The 20,951-nt window shown below is 44.5% G+C and overlaps 1 protein-coding gene across 2 annotated transcripts in view; it reads right to left on the reverse strand.

Annotated features, from left to right (window-relative positions):
• LOC122550271 (polyadenylate-binding protein-interacting protein 2-like) overlaps positions 1 to 19,591 on the reverse strand; it is a 135,435-nt gene extending 115,844 nt beyond the window's left edge. The window contains exon 1 of one of the 2 annotated variants that reach the window (XM_043691158.2): positions 19,465 to 19,591. The gene's annotated coding sequence lies outside the window, so the exon portion shown is untranslated. The remainder of the gene's footprint in view (positions 1 to 19,464) is intronic. The other variant, XM_043691041.2, reaches the window with a different exon arrangement.
• Between the last annotated feature and the right edge of the window lie 1,360 nt (positions 19,592 to 20,951).

The raw sequence follows: 20,951 nt of genomic DNA on the forward strand, positions 1-20,951 counted from the left end.
TAGCCCCAAGGACTGATCCATACAGTAAGTTCATCATTCTTATTTCTGACACTCCTTGTATCAAAGCAGACACACTTTAACCGATTCCTTTGTTTCATCACGAGAAACCTTCCCGATAGATTCACTACATCGTATCACTGTCCCATCTACAACTGCCCCCCCTCTCAGATATGTAGCTCCGATTCCCAACCCCTTACCAAACTAGTTTCAACCCTCCCGAAGCACATGAGCAAATCTCCCACCCAGGACATTTGTGTCTCTTCAGTTCAGGTGCAATCCATCCTTCATGTACAGGCCACACCTTCCCCAGAAGGCATCCCAATGGTCTAGGTATCTGAAGCCCTCCCTCCTGCACCAACCTCGCAGCCATGTGTTAAGCTGCATTCGCTGACTGTTCCTCACCTCACTATGTTGAGGCACCGGTAGCAAACCCGAGATCACTACTCTACTCGCCCTGCTCTTCAACTTTCAACTTGCCTCTGTGTAGTCACTTTTCAGATCCTCAATCCCTTTCCTGGCTATATCATTAGTGCCAATATGTACCACAATTTCTGGCTGCTTACCCTCCCCCTTCAGAATGCTGTAAATATGATTGACGACATCCCAGACCCTGACACCTGACAACATGCCTTCCAGGAGTCTCGTTCCTGACCACAAAATCTCCTGTCAATCCATCTAACTATTCAGTCCCCTACCACTAGCGCTTTTCTATTCTCACCCTTCCCTTCTGAGCTACGGTGCCAGTCTCCGTGCCAGAGACCTGACAAGGCTTTCTCCTGATAAGCTGCCCCACCAGCAGTATCCAAAATGGTATATTTATTGCTGAGGGGAATGGCCATAGAGGATCCCAGCCCTATCTGTTGATTCTCTTTCCTCCCCGACTGTAACCCAGCTGTCCTTATCCTGGGTCTGAGGAGTGACCACCTCCCTGAACATCCTCTCAATTTCTCCCTCAGCCTCCCTGATGATCCGTAGTTCATCCAGCTCCAGTTCCCTAATTCTGTTTGAGGAGCTGGAGTTGGGTGCACTTCCCGCAGATGTGGTTGTGCAGTCTCCTCGTCTTATAATGATTCAAGTTGAAGCAGACCAGCAATAAAACAGTGGTTAAACAGCTTAGAGGCTACTTCATAATAAGTTATTACTCAAGGTTTCTTGGAAATAAAGAAATTCAAGAAATTACAGAAACCAAAATTGAAACTACCTTTGGGGTCTGTTGTTTGAATTCCTTATGTTGAAGCAAGAGATTAACAAAGTCAGATCCAGCAGCTGTTATGACTTCAAAAATTGGATAGTGGTGTTTTCTTGTACAGGTGAAACAGCAGGACAGAAGATATTGGGAGGGACAGAAGATGCTTTGCAAGTTCTGTGGCTTCAGCATTGCCAGATCTTTTCTTTGTTCTTCTTTGGTAAAAACACCCTCCTCAGAAGTTTGCTCTCAAAGCTGCCTTTTTCAGAGTTTTGCATGCTGGCTGTTCAATCAGGTTTCTTTGTATAGTTCAAAGTTCAAAATGATGGTATATTAATTTTGAAGAGTCACAGAATCCACAGAGTAAATATGTAAATTGTGCCAAATCTCTTTGAAGCTCCCCCCGCCAATCTGGTGTTTTTCTCCAAAGCTTAAATTCCCACATCTCTGTTGTGTGTTTGCAAACTCCTGGTGTTTCAAGAGTCTTCACATGTCTGGACAGCTATCTCAATATTCAACTGGCAAGTGGGAGCAGCTGTTTAATCAACTGTATAATCAGCAGCCTTTTAGCTCAGATGAGCGCCACTGGACTCAAAATCCTGACTCTGCTCTTTCTCCACAGATGCTGCCAGACTTGCTGAGTTTCACCAGCAATTTCTGTTTTTGTGCTAGTTTTATTTTAAAATGCTTTGCAGTCTGATTAGAGTCAGATTTTGTTTTTAAATCTACAACGTCACAACTTTCTTTGTCCATGACAATTGCCTGAATAACCACATTAGACTCAGGTTTAAAATAATAACATTACAAACAATCAGCAAACAATCACAGATACAGAGGACTTTCTTCTCCAAACACCCACTTTCACAATATTCTATTAAAGAAAGGACATAAGGTCCATGAACATTGATCCTTCAAAAGTTGCCACCCAAGTTGATAGGGTTGTTAAGAAGGCATATGTTGTTTTGGCTTTCATTAACAGAGTTTAAGAGCTGTGAGGTTTTGCTGCAGCTCTACCAAACCCTGGTTAGATCACACTTGGAATATTGCGTCTAGTTCTGGTCGCCTCATGTAGACGCTTTCGAGAGGATGCAGAAGGGATTTACCAGGACGCTGTCTGAATTGGAGGGCTTGTCTTATGAAGAAGAGGTTGAGTGAGTTAGGGCTGTTCACACTGGAGAGAAGAAGGAAGAGAGGTGACTTGATAGAGGCGTACAAGGTAATGAGTGGCATAGATAGTCAGTGGCTTTTCTCAGGGCAGAAATGGCTGTCGTGAGGGGTCATAATTTTAAGGCAATTGGAGGAAGGTATAGGGGAGATGAAGAGGTAGGTTCTTTACGTAGAGAGTAGTGGGTATGGGGAATGCACTGCTAGCTGTGGCAGTAGAGTCAGAGACATTCGGGATATTTAAGCGACTGCTGGACAAGCACATGGATGCCAATAAATTGAGGGGTGTGTAGATTAGGTGGATCTTAGATTAAAGATAAATGCTCAGCACAACATCGTGTACCGAAGAACATGTTCTATGCTCTACATTCTATAAATGCATTGGAGGCAGTTCTGTGAAGGTTTACCAGACGAATACCTGGAATTAATGAATTGTATAATAAAGATGTTAGACAGACTACGTTTCCATTTAGAATTTAGAAGAATAAGAAGTGACTTGACTGAAACATCTAAGCTTAATAGGGTCTTGACAGTGTAGTTGTGTAATGTATCCTCTTGCAGAAAAATCTAGAACAAGGGATCATTGTTTAAAATAAAATCAAGGGACACATTTAAAACAGAAATGATGTGAAATTCTCTCTCAAGCGGGTGGAGTCTTTGGTATGCTTCCTGAAAAGAGCAGAGGAAGCAGAGTCCTTGAACATTTTTAAGGTAAATTCAAGTTAAGCAAGGGATAAAAGATTATCAGGGTGGGCAGGAATGTAGAAGGGAGATCTCATACATATTTAAGAATAATAGGGATGTAACAGTAAGGATTTTAATTTTCCATACATTGACTGAGACTGCCATAGTATTAAAGGGTCAGATGGTGAGGAATGTGTCAACACATTCAAGAAAAATATCTTTATCAATCTGTAAATGTATCTACTAGAGAAGGAGCAATATTTAATCTTCTCTTGAAAAATAAGGTAAGACAAGCAAATGAAGTGTTAGTAGGGAACACTTTGGAACTAGTGATCATAACTCAATTTGTTTGAAAGTAGTTATGGAAAAGAATAAGCCTTTCATAAAAGTTCTTAATTTGAGTAAAGCAAATTTTAATGGTACGAGGCAAGAACTTTCAAAAGTTGATTGGAGTAGATTGTTTGCAGGTAAAGGAATGACTGACAAGTGGGAGGCTTTCAAAAGCATGATAATGAGAGTTCAGAGGCATTACATTCCTGTTAAAGTGAAAGGTAAGGTCGGCAAGAGTAAGGAACAATGGATGAATAAAGATATTGAGGTTCTGGTCAAGCATAAGAAAGAAGTCAAGCATAATAAGAAACATTAGATACAGACAACTAGAATTAAATGAATCTCTTGATGAGCATAAGGAGTGCAGGGACATTCTTAAGAGGGAAATCAGAAGATTGAAAGGCTAAGATAAAAGGTAGGGAGGAGGGACTTGGGGGAGGGGCGTTGGAAATGTGATAGGTGGAAAGAGGTCAAGGTGAGGGTGATAGGTCAGACTGGGGTGGGGACGGAGAGGTCGGGAAGATGATCTCAGGTTAGGAAGGCGGTGCTGAATTTGATGGATTTGACTGAGACAGGGTGGGGGGAGGGGAAATGAGGAAACTGGTGAAATCCGAGTTCATCCCTTGTGGTTGGAGGGTTCCTAGCCGGAAGATGAGGCGTTCTTCCTCCAACCGTCGTTTTGTTGTGGTCTGACGATGGAGGAGTCCAAAGACCTGCATATCCTTGGTGGAGTGGGAGGGGGAATTGAAATGTTGAGCTACAGGGTGGTTGGGTTGGTTGGTCCGGGTGTCCCAGAGGTGTTCTCTGAAACGCTCCGCAAGTAGCCGGCCTGTCTCCCCAATAAGGGAAATCAGAAGGCCAAATAGGGAAAATGAGATAGCCTTAGCAGATACAAAGACTGATTAGGGATAGTCAGCATGGTTTTGTGAAAGGTAAATTGTGGCTCAGACTTGATTTGAGTTTTTGAGGAAGCAACCAAAAAGATCGATGAGAACAGAGTGGTAAACGTCTTTATATTGACTTCAATGAAGTCTTTGACAAGGTTACGCATGGTAGACTAATCACATGGAGTTCAAGGTGAGCTTGCTAATTGAATCACACCATTTCCAGAAACAATGTAATATAAATCATCCTTTCATGATCAAATCTGTTGTGAATCTGCAGGGAATAGTCAGAAGTTTAATTGCAATGTCCTTATTGATTTCTGAATATGGGATGATAATGTAATTCTTTTACTCTGAATAACTAGGAAATGGCCATGCAAATGGCTCTGAATGGCAACGGATGGGAATGTAAATTCCTTACACTCTACTTGTAAAAGAGACATACCACCCTAAGACAGAGGCACACCACCTTAGCCTTCGGACATCCAACTTCCTGAGGGCCAACAAAGCAAATTAACCCTGTAATATCTCAGTCTCCAGTCTTTTTAAAAAAAACTCAATCACCACACTCTGTCTCCTAACATCAATCCAATTTTGTGATGTGATCACGACATTGTGTGTTGAGTGGCATGTGACTGTGGGTCATCTTGTGGGCGTTGCTGACTGTAATGTGAAACTCTTGTACCGTATAAAGGAAGGACTGTTTCTTTTATTCAGAGAGAGATCCCTTGACATGGCTTCGCAAGCATTGCGAAGAGTATTAAGGGCTCCTCCACAGCTGCTACTTGCTTAATACATTTTGGCTGTTCACAGACCTTGGCATATTGCAGTTGCATCAAATGTATAAGAATCTCAAGAAAAAAAACTCAAGAGGCTTGTGACCAGTGGTATTCCATAGGGATCAGTATTGCGTCCACTTTTGTTTATTACTTATATAAATATTATGGATGAGAATATAGAAGGCATGGTTAGTAAGTTTGCAGATCATTAAAAAAATGGTGACATAGTGCACAGAATACAATGGGACTTTGATCAGATGGCAAATAGAATCTCCACAGTGTCAACAGGCCATTCAGCCCAACAAGTCCTCAATAACCCTCCGAAAAGCAACCCAACTAGATCCATCCCCCTACTTTATACCTGTAACTCTGCATTTTCCATGGCTAAGGCACTTAACCTATACATTCCTAAACACTATGGGTAATTTAGTATGGGCCAATCCACCCAACTTGAACATCTTTGGACTGTGGAAGGAAACCAGAGCACCCAGTGGAAACCCATGCAGACACAGGGAGAATATGTAAATTCCAAACAGCCAGATGCCCAAGGCTGGAAATGAACCAGAGTCCCTGGTGCTGCAAGGCAGCAGTGATAATCACTGACCCACCGTGGCGCCTAGAAGAAGTTTAATTTGGATAAATGTGAGGTGTTGCATTTTGGTAAGGCAAACGAGGGCAGGACTTGCAGTTAATGGTAGGGTCCGGAGGAGTATTGCTGAACAAAGAGACCTTGGGGTGCAGTTCGTAGTTCCCTGAAGGTGGAATCATTGGTAGTCAGGTTAGTGAAAGTGGTATTTGGTACACTTGCCTTCATAGTCAGTGCACCGAGAATAGACGTTGGGCTGTCATGTTGTGGATGTATAGGACTTGGTTAGGCCAATATTGGAATACGGTGTTCAATTCCGGTCTCCCTGCTAGCGGAAGGATGTTGCTAAATTTGAAAAGGTGCAGAAAAGATTTATAAGGATGTTGCCAGGAATGGAGGGTTTGAGTTATAAAAATAGGCTGGGACTTTCTTTCTACTGGAGAGTATGAGGTTGAGGGACAACCTTATAGAGGTTTATAAAATCATGAGGGGCAGAGATAAGGGGAATTCAAGAGTTGTTGCCCTCGGGTGGCTGGGGTGTTCAAAACAATACTTTTAAGGTGCGAGGAAAAAGTTTTGAAAAGGACTTTAGGGGAAACCTTTACTAAAAAAAAAAAAGAGTGGTTTGTGTGGGGAATGAAGTGCCAGAGAAAATGGTGGATGCAGGTACAGTTACAACGTTTAAAAGACATTTGGATAAGTAAACGAATAAGAAAGGTTTGAAGGGGATGTGGGACGAATGCAGGCAAGAGTAATTATTTTATTGTGGTTATGGGTATGTTCGCCAACCTGGGAAGTTGATTTGCAGATGCTTCGTCTCCTGTCTTGGTGACATCTTCAATACTTTGGAGCCTACTGTGAAGCGCTGCTGCACGGTTTCTTCTGGAATTTATTTGGTTCAGTTTCCGGTTGCCGGTTCCAGTTGTTTGTTGTAGTGGCCGGTATATTGGGTCTCGGTCAATGTGCTTGTTAATGGAGTGTGTGGCTGATAGCCATGCTTCTAGAAATTCTCTGGCTGTCTGATGTTTTGCTTGACCTACAATCATTCTATCGTCCCAATCAAATTTGTAGTCTTGTCACCTGTGTGTGTGGCTACTAGGGACAGCTGGTTATGGTGTTTAGTGGCTAGTTGGTGTTTGGGGATGCCAGTTGTCTGTCTGTTTGCCCTGTAAGTGTTTTGTGCAGTCTTTGCATGGAATTCTTTAGTGCATAAATTATCTTTGTCTTGCACACGATGGGTGTACGTTTTTTTTGTCCTGGTGAGTTTTTATCTGAGCGTGCCTGTCAGTTTATGTGCGGTCATGAATCCCAGTGGGCAGAGAAATCTCGCTGTCAGTTCCGATACTCTTTAATATAAGGTAGCATGGCTAGTGAGTTAGGTAGTGGTATATCCTTGTTGTGTTGTTTGTCTGTTAGGCATCTGTGGATGAAGTTGCGGGGATATCTGTTCTTAGCGAAGACTCTGTCAAGGTGTTCTTCTTCCCTTTGTAGGTTGGGAGTTCTGTAGTGTGTTGTAGTTCTTTTGAATATGGTTTTAACGCAGGTTATTGTTTGTGTGTGTTTGGATGGTTGCTGCTGCAATTCAGGACCTGGTCAGAGTGTAGGGCTTTCCTGTACACCTTTGTGGTGCATTCACCATTGTGCTCTTTGTACCATGACATCCAGGAATGGGAGTTGGTTGTTGGTTTCCTCTTCTTTCGTAAATCTGACCTCTGAGTAGGGTGTTGATAATCTGGTGTGTGTTCTCAATTTCTGTTCTCTTAATGATAACAGAAATGTTGTCCACGTATCTGATCCAGAGTTTGGGTTGCATTTGGGTTGTTTGTTCCAATCTTTACATCACTGCTTCTGCTATGAGCCCAGAGATTGGTGAGCCCACAGGTGTTCCATTGTTCTGATACCAGAGTTAAAAATCTTTACACAAACCTGCAACTAGTTTCGTCTGGGAACATGGTCAGCACGGACTAGTTGAAGGGTTTGTTTCCATACAGTATGACTCTGCGATGATGAAGGCAATAGGGCTCGGTGAACATGTCTCACCTGCTCACTATCATTATTGTAATGGAACAATTTTGAGGGTATTAAAATGGCTTACATGCAACTTAGGAAGAGGTGATGTTGGTTCTGAAATGGAGGATATTGCAGCAAGGATCTTGTTAATGGACATAACAAAAGCTGAGGGCAATATACTTAGATGCTTAAATGAAATGGAATGAATCGAATTGGCTGAAATCTAGTGTTGGGAATAACTAGCACAAAGGTGGCAGACAGTCATTTACCTTGACATTTCTCTTGGAAAGATTTAAAAACTACTGAGGTTGAAAGAATACTGGGCACCCTTGAAGAGGGAATAGCAATAATCAAAGGTGATGTTAATCTACTTGAACTGGAAAAATCAATTTGGTAATAGTAGTCTGATGACTTCATAGAATGCTTTTGAGACAGTTTCTTAGAGTAGCATGTTATCAACAAGAAAACAGGCTTGATTGGATAGTGTAATATGACAGGATTGGTTAATTAGCATTATAAACATAAATAGGGGCAACATTTGGGTATGAAAGCTGAGCAAGCTGAAGACAGCTGGAATATTAAGTTAGGAGAGTAGCAGCCATTTAAAGGGGTATTTCAGAATCCACAAGTATATTTCTACTATAAAGAAAAATTTGAAGGAGAGGATTGACTATCCATATGATTAACTAAAGAGGTTAAAAGAATCAAACTTAAGGACAAAGCATATAATTACACAAGGGGGAATGGCAAGTCAGATGACTGGTCAGACTACAAAGAATGGCTAATCAGAACAAATAAATTATAATAAGAAAAGAAGCCTGCTAATACATATAATAGCAAGAGTTTCTACAAATATCTAAATGAATGAAAAATTAGAGCATTGTTCCATTAGGGCGAGAATGGAGAGTAGTAACAAAAGTAATAATAAACATGTTGTTTCTGCCTTCACCACAGTATAGCGAGTGGGCAAAACTTGGCAGATGGATTATCATGTGGCAAAATGTGAGGTTATGCACTTCTGCAGTAAGAATGGAGGAGCTGAATATTACTTAAATTGAGAAAGATTGCAGAAACCTACAGTTCAGCAGGGAATAGGGAAGCAAATGGAATGTTGGCCTTCATAAAGTGCCCACGGTTTACGTTGTCACAACATATTTTGGTTCCATACTCATGTCAGTGCCATTTTTGTGGAATGGGATGCAAATTTTCACACTTGTAAAGTGATGCATAACTAATAAATTACATCTGTGCAGCTACTTTAGGGAGTGAGTGTTGTAGTCAATTGTCACAATCTTTCAACAATGGGTAAAGATAGAAGGTGCAGTGCTTAGAAAAAAAGTGCTGTAGTATTATGGTAGATGTTAAATTAGAAGTGAATAATAAATTGAAGAGAAAAAGTGAACGCATGGGGGTCAATATTGGGTACTGTTTGAATCTTCCTCTGACAAATGTAAAAAATGTTGATGAAATAGAATATAAAGCTAAGCATGCTCTAAATCATTCAGAGGTTAAAATAACCTCTGGGGTTATTGGGGCAGCATGATGGCTAAGTGGTTAGCACTGCTGCCTTACAGCGCCAGGGACCTGGTTCAATGCCAACCTCAGGTAACAGTCTGTGAGGAGTTTGCACATTCTCCCCGTGTCTGCGTGGGTTTCCTCCGGGTGCTTCCATTTCCTTCCATATTCCATAAAATGTGCCTGTTAGGTAAACTGGCTATGCTAAATTGCCCATAGTGTTCAGGAATGTGTAGGTTAGGAGAAGTTAAGGGAATGGGTCTGGGTGGGTTACTTTTTGGAGGGTTGGGGAGGACTTGTTGGGCTGAAGGGCTGTTTCCACAATGTAGGGATTCTATGAAATCTAAATAAGGCAAAGAAGTATTACCATAGAGAAAAAGGTATGATTGCTGGCATTATGATCAACAGCCTGCACATCAAGAATGCTCTGATTAACTTAGCCCTGATTCAGGAGAGGACCTGAAAAAAAAAGGAGAGGAAGAAACAGTGAGAGAGAAACCATTCAAGGCTGCCTGTGATTTACACATTTCAGATATGATATAGTTTTAAGAATTTCAAAATGTTTGGATAATCAGCCAGTTCAGACATAAATTATTAGGACAGCAGCAGAGTAGCATTGCTGAGTTTGGAGGTGTCTGCTTCTTTTTTCCCTTTTTACTTTTGCTCTTTACCCCCCATTTCTTTAAAACCTTTGTCAGCGACTTTGGCAGGGCGAGTGTGGGCCCAACCTCTTGTGGCAGATTGGAAGTGCCAACACAGATAGCAGCAATAGAGATGGCTCTTTCCAGTGATTAGAGGCAGCTCCTCCCAGTAACCAGAGGCAGCAGCAGCAACAAAGGTGATCGATACCCCAGTAGGCAGCTGTCCGAAATCCCAGGCCAGAATTTTTCCTTTTCTTCTGGAAAAGGACTTTAAAGATCTTGGGTTCCGTGTCTTTCATTTGTCGCTTTTTTAAAATTCTGGTTTTGAATTTTGTATTTTAAGTGGAACCATAGAATGGAGACTTTGTACACTTTTTTTACTATATGCTTGTATTCCTGGACACATGACAATTAAAAAAACTAAATTCTGCAGAATTGTTTCCACTAAAACTTAAAATCATTAGAAAGCAGTTATGATTCTAGGTAGGTGTTTAACACTGATGACGGAGTTGTATATCATCTCGGACATACATTTCTGTCAGTAAGAAGTCTGCACCGGTCTTCAAGATCTCAAAGGATCAGCTAACTCTACTTGTAGAGTGCACTGATGGCAATATGAAATTTAAACTATTGTTTATGTACAGGAATGGAAATCCACAAGCATTGAAAAATATTAAAATCCCACCTTCCTCCAAAATGGAAAGCCCAGACCAAGGCCAGAATAATGAGGCACACAGAGCCATAGAGATGTACAGCATGGAAACAGACCCTTCGGTCCAACCCATCAGTGTCAACCAGATATCCCAACCCAATCTACTCCCACCTGCTAGCACTTGGCCCATATCGCTCCAAACTCTTCCTATTCATATACCCATTCAGATGCCTTTTAAATGTTGCAATTGTACCAGCCTCCACCACTTCCTCTGGTAGCTTATTCCATACATGTACCATGCTGAGAGTAAAAACGTTGCCCCATGGGTCCCTTTTATCTTTCCCCTCTCACCCCATTAGTTCTGGACTCCCCAACCTCAGGGAAAAGACTTTGTCTACTTATCCTATCAATGGCCCTCGTGAATTTATAAACCTCTATAAGGTCATCCCTCAGCCTCTGACGCTCCAGGGAAAACCACCCTAGCTTATGCAACCTCTCCCTATAGCTCAAATCCTCCAACCCTTGCAAGATCCTTGGAAACCTTTTCTGAACCCTTTCAAATTTCACAACATTCTTCCAACAGGAAGACCAGAATGGCACGTAATATTCCTTCTGTGGCCTAACCACTGTCCTCTACATCCACAGCATGACCTCCCAACTCCTATACTAAATACTCTGACCAATAAAGGAAAGCATACCAAATGCCTTCTTCACTATCCTATCTACCTGCGACTCCACTTTCAAGGAGCTATGAATCTGCACTCCAAGGTCTCTTTGTTCAGCAACATTCCCTAGGACCTTACCATTAAGTGTATAAGTCCTGCTAAGATTTGCTTTCCCAAAGTGCAGCACCTCACATTTATCTAAATTAAATTCCATCTGCCACTTCTCAGCCAATTGGCCCATCTGATCAGCATCCCATTGTAATCTGAGGTAACCTTCTTCTGTGAGCAGGTGGTTAATTATTTTGTGCCAGCATTTAAAAATGTACGAGGGAAATAATCTTCCTTTCAAGATTTTTCTTGTGTTAGGTAACACTCATGCCCACTGTGATATTAAAGAGTTAACTTGCTCTGCTGACCTGCAGGAAATTGGATATCCCGAGGGTAGAGTTGGATGCCTCTGACATACAGATAGATTGTAAGAAAGTTACATCGTCATCTATTATTCAAATTTTCATCCCTTATTCAGAAGTCAATAGGATCATTAGTTAGAATTTGACAACTACCTTATAGTTACAAAAAAGATTTGCAACAGATTTGACTATTAAGAGATGATTTGCATTACTTTGTTTCTGGAGGTGGTGTGGTCACTGCATTGTGTCTTGAGTGGCATGTGACTGTGAGGGAATGACTGGGCGTTGTCTTGTGGGCATTGCTGACTGTGATGTAAAGATTTTGTATAAAAGAAGGACTGTTTCTTTTGTTCAGACAGCTTTCCTGATCACACTTCGCAAGCATGGCGACAGGGTTTCTCCAAAGCTTGTATTGCCCTGTGCTTAATAAATTTTGCTTGTTCACAGAAGTTGGCATGTTGCATGTTGTGTAAGAGATCTCAGGAAAAAAAGAACTGACCACCCATGACCTGAAATTCAAATAGGTGCATCAAAATATCAAAAAGTTCTGTTTATGCTGCCAACATTGTTAATACAGCCTATGGACAATTTGTTTTTGCATGCTTCAAAGGTTATCATTTTAGGAAGACATTCTACAAGCTTACACATGAACTTGATGACATCATCAAATTCACAGGCCAGGAATTCTGGAAAGATGTTCACATTTTGCACATGGCATTACTGATTGGCTGCTCTTGGAATGAAGTCCTGAACCACAATGAACGGTTCCCAGAAGAAAACATCCTGATGCAGCTCATTTCTTTGAGTGGCCTAGAGGCATCACATGTATATGGTAAAATTGTGCAGCTAATAAAGGAAGTGGACTTCCAAAATGGAGAAAATGATGTTAGTGAGTTGCTGGAGTCACATGGTATGCCTCTAAGCAATGAAGATCTTGCTGAATTAAATAAGTATTGGCCTTCAAAACATATGGAATTGGAGGTGGATTCTTCTCAGAGACGCTTCACAGGTCCTGTTCTAAGAAATATGTTTCACCATATCGAAACTACATTATCTAGAAACACGACACTCTTTTGGACTTCTGAAAAGTCAGCATAAAATGTGAAGAGATTCTTTGTCATGCTATAAAATGTTACATGAAAATCTCCAAGTAGGAAATCAGGCAACCTTGGATTCTTTCTTTACAAAGGAACACCAATCACTCTTGGATGAACTTCAAGTAGGACCATCTGGCACTTGAGTGAAGGAAACTGCTGAGCCTATGACTTCTAATAAACATTGTGGTGCTGGAGGAGTGCAATATCAGTAAGATGGCAGTTCATGACCCTCAAGCTACGTGTTCATATGTATTGCATATTTTGGTTGTTCAATACAAAGCACGACAACTCCGTAGGCATAGTACCTATCCCTAACTTATTTCTTATGGGAGAAATTACCATGATAGGAGTTGAATAGAAGATTTTAAACACTTTTACAGCCCTTGTCCCACTCATATTTACATTATTCTTAAGGGGAAAAATCCTCAATACATGACATAAGTTGCATTAGTTCAGTACACATACCTCACATGCATCAAGGACCCCTGCATTTCAAAAGGAATGGAAAATAAAAGTACAGAGGTTTTTCCAGAAAACTGCACAAGGCACTAACCAGATCATAGCTGGGATACTGAGCAGTTGTGGGCCCCTTATCTAAGCAAAGGTATACTGACATTGGAGGCAATCCAAAGAAGGTTCACTCAGCCAATACCAGATATGAAAGGTCTGTCCTATGAGAAGTTGAGAAGATTGTGCTTGTACTCACTGGAATATAGAAAAACAGATGCAACCTGGATTAAACATACAGATTGTTGGGAGACTTGATTGGGCAGATGTGAAAAGATAATTTCCTCTTGTGGGAGAGTCTAAGACCAGAGGGTATAATCTCAGAATAAGGCCAATTTAAGACAAAGAGGAATATCATCTCTGAGGATTGTGAATCTGTCAAATTCTTTAGTACAAAGGGCTGTTGTGGCTGGCAGATCTTTAATCACTAAGGGAAAAGACTAAGGGAAAAAGCAGGAAAACGTAGTCGAGGATAATCAAATCAGCCACAATCTCATTGAATGGTAGAGCAGACTCAATGGGCTGAATGGCAAACTTCTGCTTCTATGTCATATGATTTTATAGACAGTACTGACAAATCCCAGCATACCATTAAATCAGAAGGCTGAAGAAGAAATGAATTTCATAAAATTATAATCACTAGGGAAGCAGTGCTGAGCAAATTGATGAAGCTTCCTGTTGAGAAGCATTTCGGTACAGATGGATTTTATGATAGGTTTTAAAAGAGATGACAAATGAAATGGATGTAGCTTTTAAAAGTTATACAACTCTGGAAAGGTTTCATTAGCAAAGTAACAAATATAACCAGCCCTTCTTCTCAAAAAGGGAGTGAAGTAGGAAACAGAAACATGCAGATCAGTTATCTTGATGTACTGCTGTGGGCAAGGTGTTTGAATTTATTAAGGAGGCTATAACTAGTCACAAAAGATTCGTATACAGTTACAGCAAGTGATTAAACAACGCTAATAGAATGCTGTCCTTTATTTTGAGAAAAGTGAACATTAACATTGATAATGTTCTGTAGTTACACAGCAGAATGACATCCTATATAATTTTTGTCTCCTTATTTAAAAAAAGGTGGAACCGCTTCAGAAGAACTTTACTAGATTGACAGCCGGAATGAACATATTGGCTTAACATTTTTGTGACAGACTGGATTGCATTCACAACGCTGTAATAATTTCTTGCTGTATTGGACAAAATGGACAGACCAGGCTTGTTGTCAGTAGAGTTTAGAAGAGCGAGAGATGATTTGATTGAAGTTTATAAAGATTCGTAATGGTCTTGACAAGGTGGATGTGAAAGGGATATTTTCCTTCAATTTGATTTATTATTGGCACATGCACAGAGATACAGTGAAAAGTAGTGTACTGCATGTTAATGAGGCAAATCATACCTTACACAAGTACATCAGGATAACAGAACAGAACGTAGAATATAGTGTCACAGTTGCAGGAAAAGATCAACTGTAATATGAGAGATCCATTCAGAAGTTTGATAACAGCAGGAAATAATCTTTTCTTAAATCTGTCGGTATGTTTTTCCAAACTTTTGTCTCTTCTGCCTGATTGAAGAGGGCAGAAGAGAGATAAACAGGGTGGGAAGGATCTTTCTTTTTTAAGATTACATTACAGTGTGGAAACAGGCCCTTCGGCCCAACAAGTCCACACCGACCCACCGAAGCGCAACCCACCCATACCCCTACGTTTACCCCTTACCTAACACCATTCCCTGAAGCAGTGGCAAGTGTAGACAGAGTCAACAGAAGGAAGGCTAGTTTTCATGATGCACTGGGCTGTGTTTCTTGTACTATTGGACAAAGCAGTTGCTGTATCAAACAATGAGGCATGCTTTCGATTGTACATCTATAAAAATTGCTAAGAGCCACTGCAGACTTTGTTGATGAGTCCATAACTAGGAGAAACGGATTTAAAATTCCAAGATGGTGGCAGCTGAGTCGGCAGCATCTAGAGTGCCCAAGACTTATCCACTCTGTCTGCTTCTACTTTCTTCATTGCATTTTTGTGGCAGGAAGTGGTATAAAGGTATCATAAAGGGGTCTGGAGCCTGATGGCAGTGAGTAAGCCTAGTATGGGACTCCAACAGACAATGGAGGGGCAGCACCAGAGAGGAGCATGGTGGTATGGTGACAAAGCAGCTGGTGAGATGGCAGCCAGACTCTGGAAGTGACATCAAGGAGGCAGCTGGCAGACGGGCAAGCACAGGGACCAGACACTGGCTGTTACATCAGCGGAGACCAACTGCGGCTTTGGCATTGAGGTGGCTTTGGCACAGCATCCAACAGCACGGAATTCCTTTGGGTAGCTTCTGAGAGGTCTTCCTTTGTGGAGTCAGCAACTAGATTTGTCCTTGGGGCAACTTCTGTGGAGTTCTGCAGCCTAGGATTCCAACATCCCAGTGTAGATAGTCTGCTTCAGCAGGGGTTTCCAGCTCAGTATTCCAGCAGCCCAGCGTGGCAGCCTTGCAGTGGTCCTGTCTTTTCCAAAACCCAGAAGCTGGGAATTGAACTAAGATGGACTTCATCATAATGTTTCATTTAATCTATGCCTTGTTGTTAATATAAAGCAACATGGTATGGTGACTTAAACGCTTTTTTTAATATATAAAAAAATGCAAGTGACAAGAAATAACTTCTATTCTAAAATTAATGTCACCCTTATAGGACAGATGAGGAGGTTTTTGATTTTGAGGCTTGTGCAATTTTGGAACTCTCTGCTCTGGAGACAATAGAGATGCTGTCATTGAATACTTTTCCAGCGGTGGTAGTTGATTCTTGCTAGCAAAGTAATCAAAGATTATTGTGGGTAGACAGGAACATTCAACTCTGAATGCAAACAGATGAGCTATTATCTTATTGAATAACGGAACATGCTGCCAGGACTGAATGGCCTACTTCCTGTCCTAATTCCTATGCCCATGTCTTTTGCATTCTAGCTAGATTTAACTATCACTGGGGATACAGATATTCATAGACCCATTAACTAATATTTGTTGCTTCATCGTCTATTGCAATGGATGATCTGTGCATGCAGAGCTTCAAGCTGACTCTTCGGTTCTGGAATTGAGAGCTTCATATACTACTTCCATTGTTGAGTATGCTCAATAATATGTCATTGTTTTATTAGGTTGGCTCTAATTTTTAGGTACATAGTGCAAAAGCAAGTAGAAAGCTGCAAATTCTTCATTCAACTTGCGTGGTTCATCTGGCTTAATGTTTACGAGGTATGAGGTTATGCCAGGCCAAAATACTTTTATGTTGAAACAATTTTCAGTTCGGCTGCTGTCAATGGTCCATACGGGTGCCGAATTGGGAGCTGCTGCTGTTCATAAGTCCAAACTTGCATTATGATAGCACCACAAACAGCAAAATATTGAATGCTCTTGCTGTAAAGATAAGAACTTGGTCTCCAAAAAACTAATGTGCAAACATATTAAGAGACAGCAAGCCTACCAAAACCTTAACAGGATCCAGAGATACAATATACAAGCATATGAACAAACTGTAATCAACCAATGATTTAAAACGCATTGTGACAAAGTATCCACATCAGTCATACTTTCCCACATATGAAGTTTCAAGGATCAACTGCAATGAAAGGCAAATTTCTAAATATACATACATAGATAAATGGAAACACAAAATTGAGCATACTTCCAGTCACATGCTGTATACAGCCAAATCAATACCACACTCAGATTGTAGCGGGGGCAGGGTAGAATGAGTATATGCATAGGAGGAAGTGTACATATGCTCCATGGTGAGTGGAGAAAGTGGGGAACAAGGGCAGAATGAGGGCAGTTGGGGGAGAGTGAGGAATGGGGATGGAGAGAGGTTTGGGTTGCATGGAGGGAAGGCGAGATTGGTGGAGGTGGGGGGAGGAAAGGTTTGCTGAGTGGTGGGGAAGGGAAAAGGGTTGCTGTGAAAGGAGATGGGAAACGGTTGGTGTGGGGGTGGCAGGTGTGACTTGGTATGGGGTTTGACATGGAGGCAAGGGGAATGGTGTGCAGGGGGCAACAGGAGGCTGTTAATGGCAGGTTAAGGGGGTGAGGGGGTACTTGGAATGGGAGGGGGAAGGGGGTACTAGTGCAGGAAGGGAGAGGTTTGGTGTGGGTCAGAAGGCATTGGTATGTTGATTGGGGGGGATGAAAAAGATGTTGGTTTTGTGGGATGGAAGGGAGAGGTTTGTTTTGGGCGTGGGAGGGCTGGGGGCATAAGAGAAGAGGGTTGATGTGGGGAAAGGGCCAGGTGGGGGTGAGAAAGAGTTGGTGTTTGAGAGCGGTAAATGGGAGAGAGTTGGTGTTTGAGGGGGATGAAGGGGAGACAATTTGGGGTGCAGAGAGAGTTGGCATGTAGGTGGGGCAAGAGGATGGAGCGGTGTGCGGTGGGATGGGGGGAAGGGAGAGAGTCAGTGTGGGGGAAGGGAGAGAGTCGGTGTGGGGTGGGTGGGGGGGAGAGAGTTGGTGTGGGGGGAAAGAGAGAGTTGGTGTGGGGTGGGTGGGGGGGTAGGGAGAGTGTTGGTGGGGGGGGAGAAGGGAGAGTGTTGGTGGGGGGGGGGAAGGGAGAGTGTTGGTGGGGGGGGAGAAGGGAGAGTGTTGGTGGGGGGGGAGAAGGGAGAGTGTTGGTGGGGGGGGAGAAGGGAGAGTGTTGGTGGGGGGGGAGAAGGGAGAGTGTTGGTGGGGGGGGAGAAGGGAGAGTGTTGGTGGGGGGGGAGAAGGGAGAGTGTTGGTGGGGGGGGAGAAGGGAGAGTGTTGGTGGGGGGGGAGAAGGGAGAGTGTTGGTGGGGGGGGAGAAGGGAGAGTGTTGGTGGGGGGGGAGAAGGGAGAGTGTTGGTGGGGGGGGAGAAGGGAGAGTGTTGGTGGGGGGGGAGAAGGGAGAGTGTTGGTGGGGGGGGAGAAGGGAGAGTGTTGGTGGGGGGGGAGAAGGGAGAGTGTTGGTGGGGGGGGAGAAGGGAGAGTGTTGGTGGGGGGGGAGAAGGGAGAGTGTTGGTGGGGGGGGGAGAAGGGAGAGTGTTGGTGGGGGGGGAGAAGGGAGAGTGTTGGTGGGGGGGGAGAAGGGAGAGTGTTGGTGGGGGGGGAGAAGGGAGAGTGTTGGTGGGGGGGGAGAAGGGAGAGTGTTGGTGGGGGGGGAGAAGGGAGAGTGTTGGTGGGGGGGGAGAAGGGAGAGTGTTGGTGGGGGGGGAGAAGGGAGAGTGTTGGTGGGGGGGGAGAAGGGAGAGTGTTGGTGGGGGGGGAGAAGGGAGAGTGTTGGTGGGGGGGGAGAAGGGAGAGTGTTGGTGGGGGGGGGAGAAGGGAGAGTGTTGGTGGGGGGGGGAGAAGGGAGAGTGTTGGTGGGGGGGGAGAAGGGAGAGTGTTGGTGGGGGGGGGAGAAGGGAGAGTGTTGGTGGGGGGGGGAGAAGGGAGAGTGTTGGTGGGGGGGGGAGAAGGGAGAGTGTTGGTGGGGGGGGGAGAAGGGAGAGTGTTGGTGGGGGGGGGAGAAGGGAGAGTGTTGGTGGGGGGGGAGAAGGGAGAGTGTTGGTGGGGGGGGAGAAGGGAGAGTGTTGGTGGGGGGGGAGAAGGGAGAGTGTTGGTGGGGGGGGAGAAGGGGGAGTGTTGGTGGGGGGGAGAAGGGAGAGTGTTGGTGGGGGGGATTGGGGGGAAATGGAGAGAGTTGGTGTGGTGTGGGGGGGTTGGGGGGAATGGAGAGAGTTGGTGTGGGGATCGGGGGGGAGGGAGAGGGTTGGTGGGGGGATTGGGGGAAGGGAGAGAGTTGGTGGGGGTAGGTTGGGGGGAAAAGAGGGTTGGTGTGGGGGTGGTCAGGGGGGAAGGGAGAGAGTTGGTGCGGGAGGGGAGGGGAGGGGAGGGGGCTGGTGTGGGAAGGGGAGGGGAGGGGGCTGGTGTGGGAAGGGGAGGGGAGGGGGCTGGTGTGGGAAGGGGAGGGGAGGGGGCTGGTGTGGGAAGGGGAGGGGAGGGGGCTGGTGTGGGAAGGGGAGGGGAGGGGGCTGGTGTGGGAAGGGGAGGGGAGAGGGCTGGTGTGGGAAGGGGAGGGGAAAGGGCTTGTGTGGGAGGTTGGGGGAAGGAGAGAGGGAGCTAGAGTTGGGGAGGATTTGGTGGGGGAATGGAGTAGTGGCTTCCCACCAGGGGCTACAACTCAACCCCAAGGAAGAGGTGGGGGTGGGGGTGGGGGTGGGGGTGGGGGTGGGTGCGGGGATAATTTAATCTATAATGAGCAACAATACTGAGGAGGGGGATGGGAACAACCTCAATTAGGAAAGAATAATATTAAACATGGTCATAACCTAACCTTCCCAAAACACCCTCTACCGCAGAACAATTCAAGCAGCCGTAAGAATTTACCTCTCGTCAGCCACGTTTAAAAACCCTTTCTCTTATGTGTGTGTCTCTCTCAGCAGCAGGCAAGCGAACGTGCACGCGCACAAACGGATTCTCGAGCTCGAGCGCCCGCACCAGCCCGGGGTGAGATAGCGAACTCGGTCCTCCCGCCTCCTCCCCACTTCGATTGGGCGGTCTGCTGGGAAACACCGTTTGCCGTTGTTCTATTGGTCAATCCGCACGTCGATCATTCATGGGCAGATCGACAGCGTCGGAACCCCGTTTCGGTTGGCTGGACGAGCCGTCCATCATAGGTTACCACCCCCGTCGCTGCATTGGTCAATCCATCTGTTACTCCGGAAGAGTGGGCGGGGATATGGGTTAGTCTTCATTCTGATTGGACGCGGTCCACTTCAATCAGGGACACAAAACAGGAGGGAGGCGGGTCTGTTTTTGTTTCGTGGGAACCAATTAGGAAGCACCGCTGCGGCCCCGCCCCTTGCGTGGCCCTGCCCATTTCTGCCGTCCGCCATTATTGACGGCAGTTATAGTCTCAGTAGGACGTTAGTCGATGGCGGGGTCATCCGTTCGGATAGGTTTTTATTTTCGGTAAATCGTAATCACTCAGTCGGTTGGTTAGCTGGCGCAAAGTAGAGGTTGAAATTGTTGGTATTGTTTCATGAGGAGTTTTCCACTGGTTTACTCCGTATTGTTTATTGTTGTCGGCTGGCGATGAGGAGGTGGGCCGCTTAATTTGGGCGGAGCGGTCTTGGGTCGCACCCATGTTAGTACATGATTGGCCGGTTCGGCGGCCTGCTCTGCCTTCTGATTGGTTCATCCGGGATTACCCGGGCAGCGCTGACTCCTTCCCCCTAGCGGGCGGTTGCGTGCATAACACCTGGCTGGCTAGTATCGCCCCTAGTGGGAGGCGGAGGAATCGGCTTGCAGGGGAGAAACACCCCAGAGAGGTTTGGAGTGCAACCGCAACTCTCAAAATGCAGAAATTCGCCAAAGGTCCATTAGACGGCGGAAATCCAAGTAAAGTTGCAAATCTCTTAAATTGTTCACGGGACATTTAGATTAGATTCCCAATAGTGCGCAAAGAGGCCATTTGGACAAACAAGTACTATTAAACTATGGGCAATTTAGCATGCCCAATCCACCTGACCTTTGGATTGTGGGAGGAAACCAGAGCACCCTGAGGAAACCCACACAGACACAGGGAGAATGTACAAACTCTACACAGACGGTTACCCGAGGCTGGAGTCAAACCCAGGTCCCTGGTGCTGTGAGGCTGCAATGCAAACCACTGAGCCACCATGCTAACCATTATTTTGTTTCCTGAAGAAGGGCTTATGCCCGAAATGTCGATTCTCCTGTTCCCTGGATGCTGCCTGACCTGCTGCGCTTTTCCAGCAACATATTTTCAGCCCCCATTATTTTGTCCACACCAAGCCCATTCCCCCAACACCCATATGTGAACGGTGAGGAATCAGAAAGTAAAAGGGAAT

Source organism: Chiloscyllium plagiosum, unplaced genomic scaffold (genome assembly GCF_037043375.1).
Source record: "Chiloscyllium plagiosum isolate Xiang-an unplaced genomic scaffold, Cpla_swu_hap1 HiC_scaffold_1, whole genome shotgun sequence".
NCBI lineage: Eukaryota > Metazoa > Chordata > Chondrichthyes > Orectolobiformes > Hemiscylliidae > Chiloscyllium > Chiloscyllium plagiosum.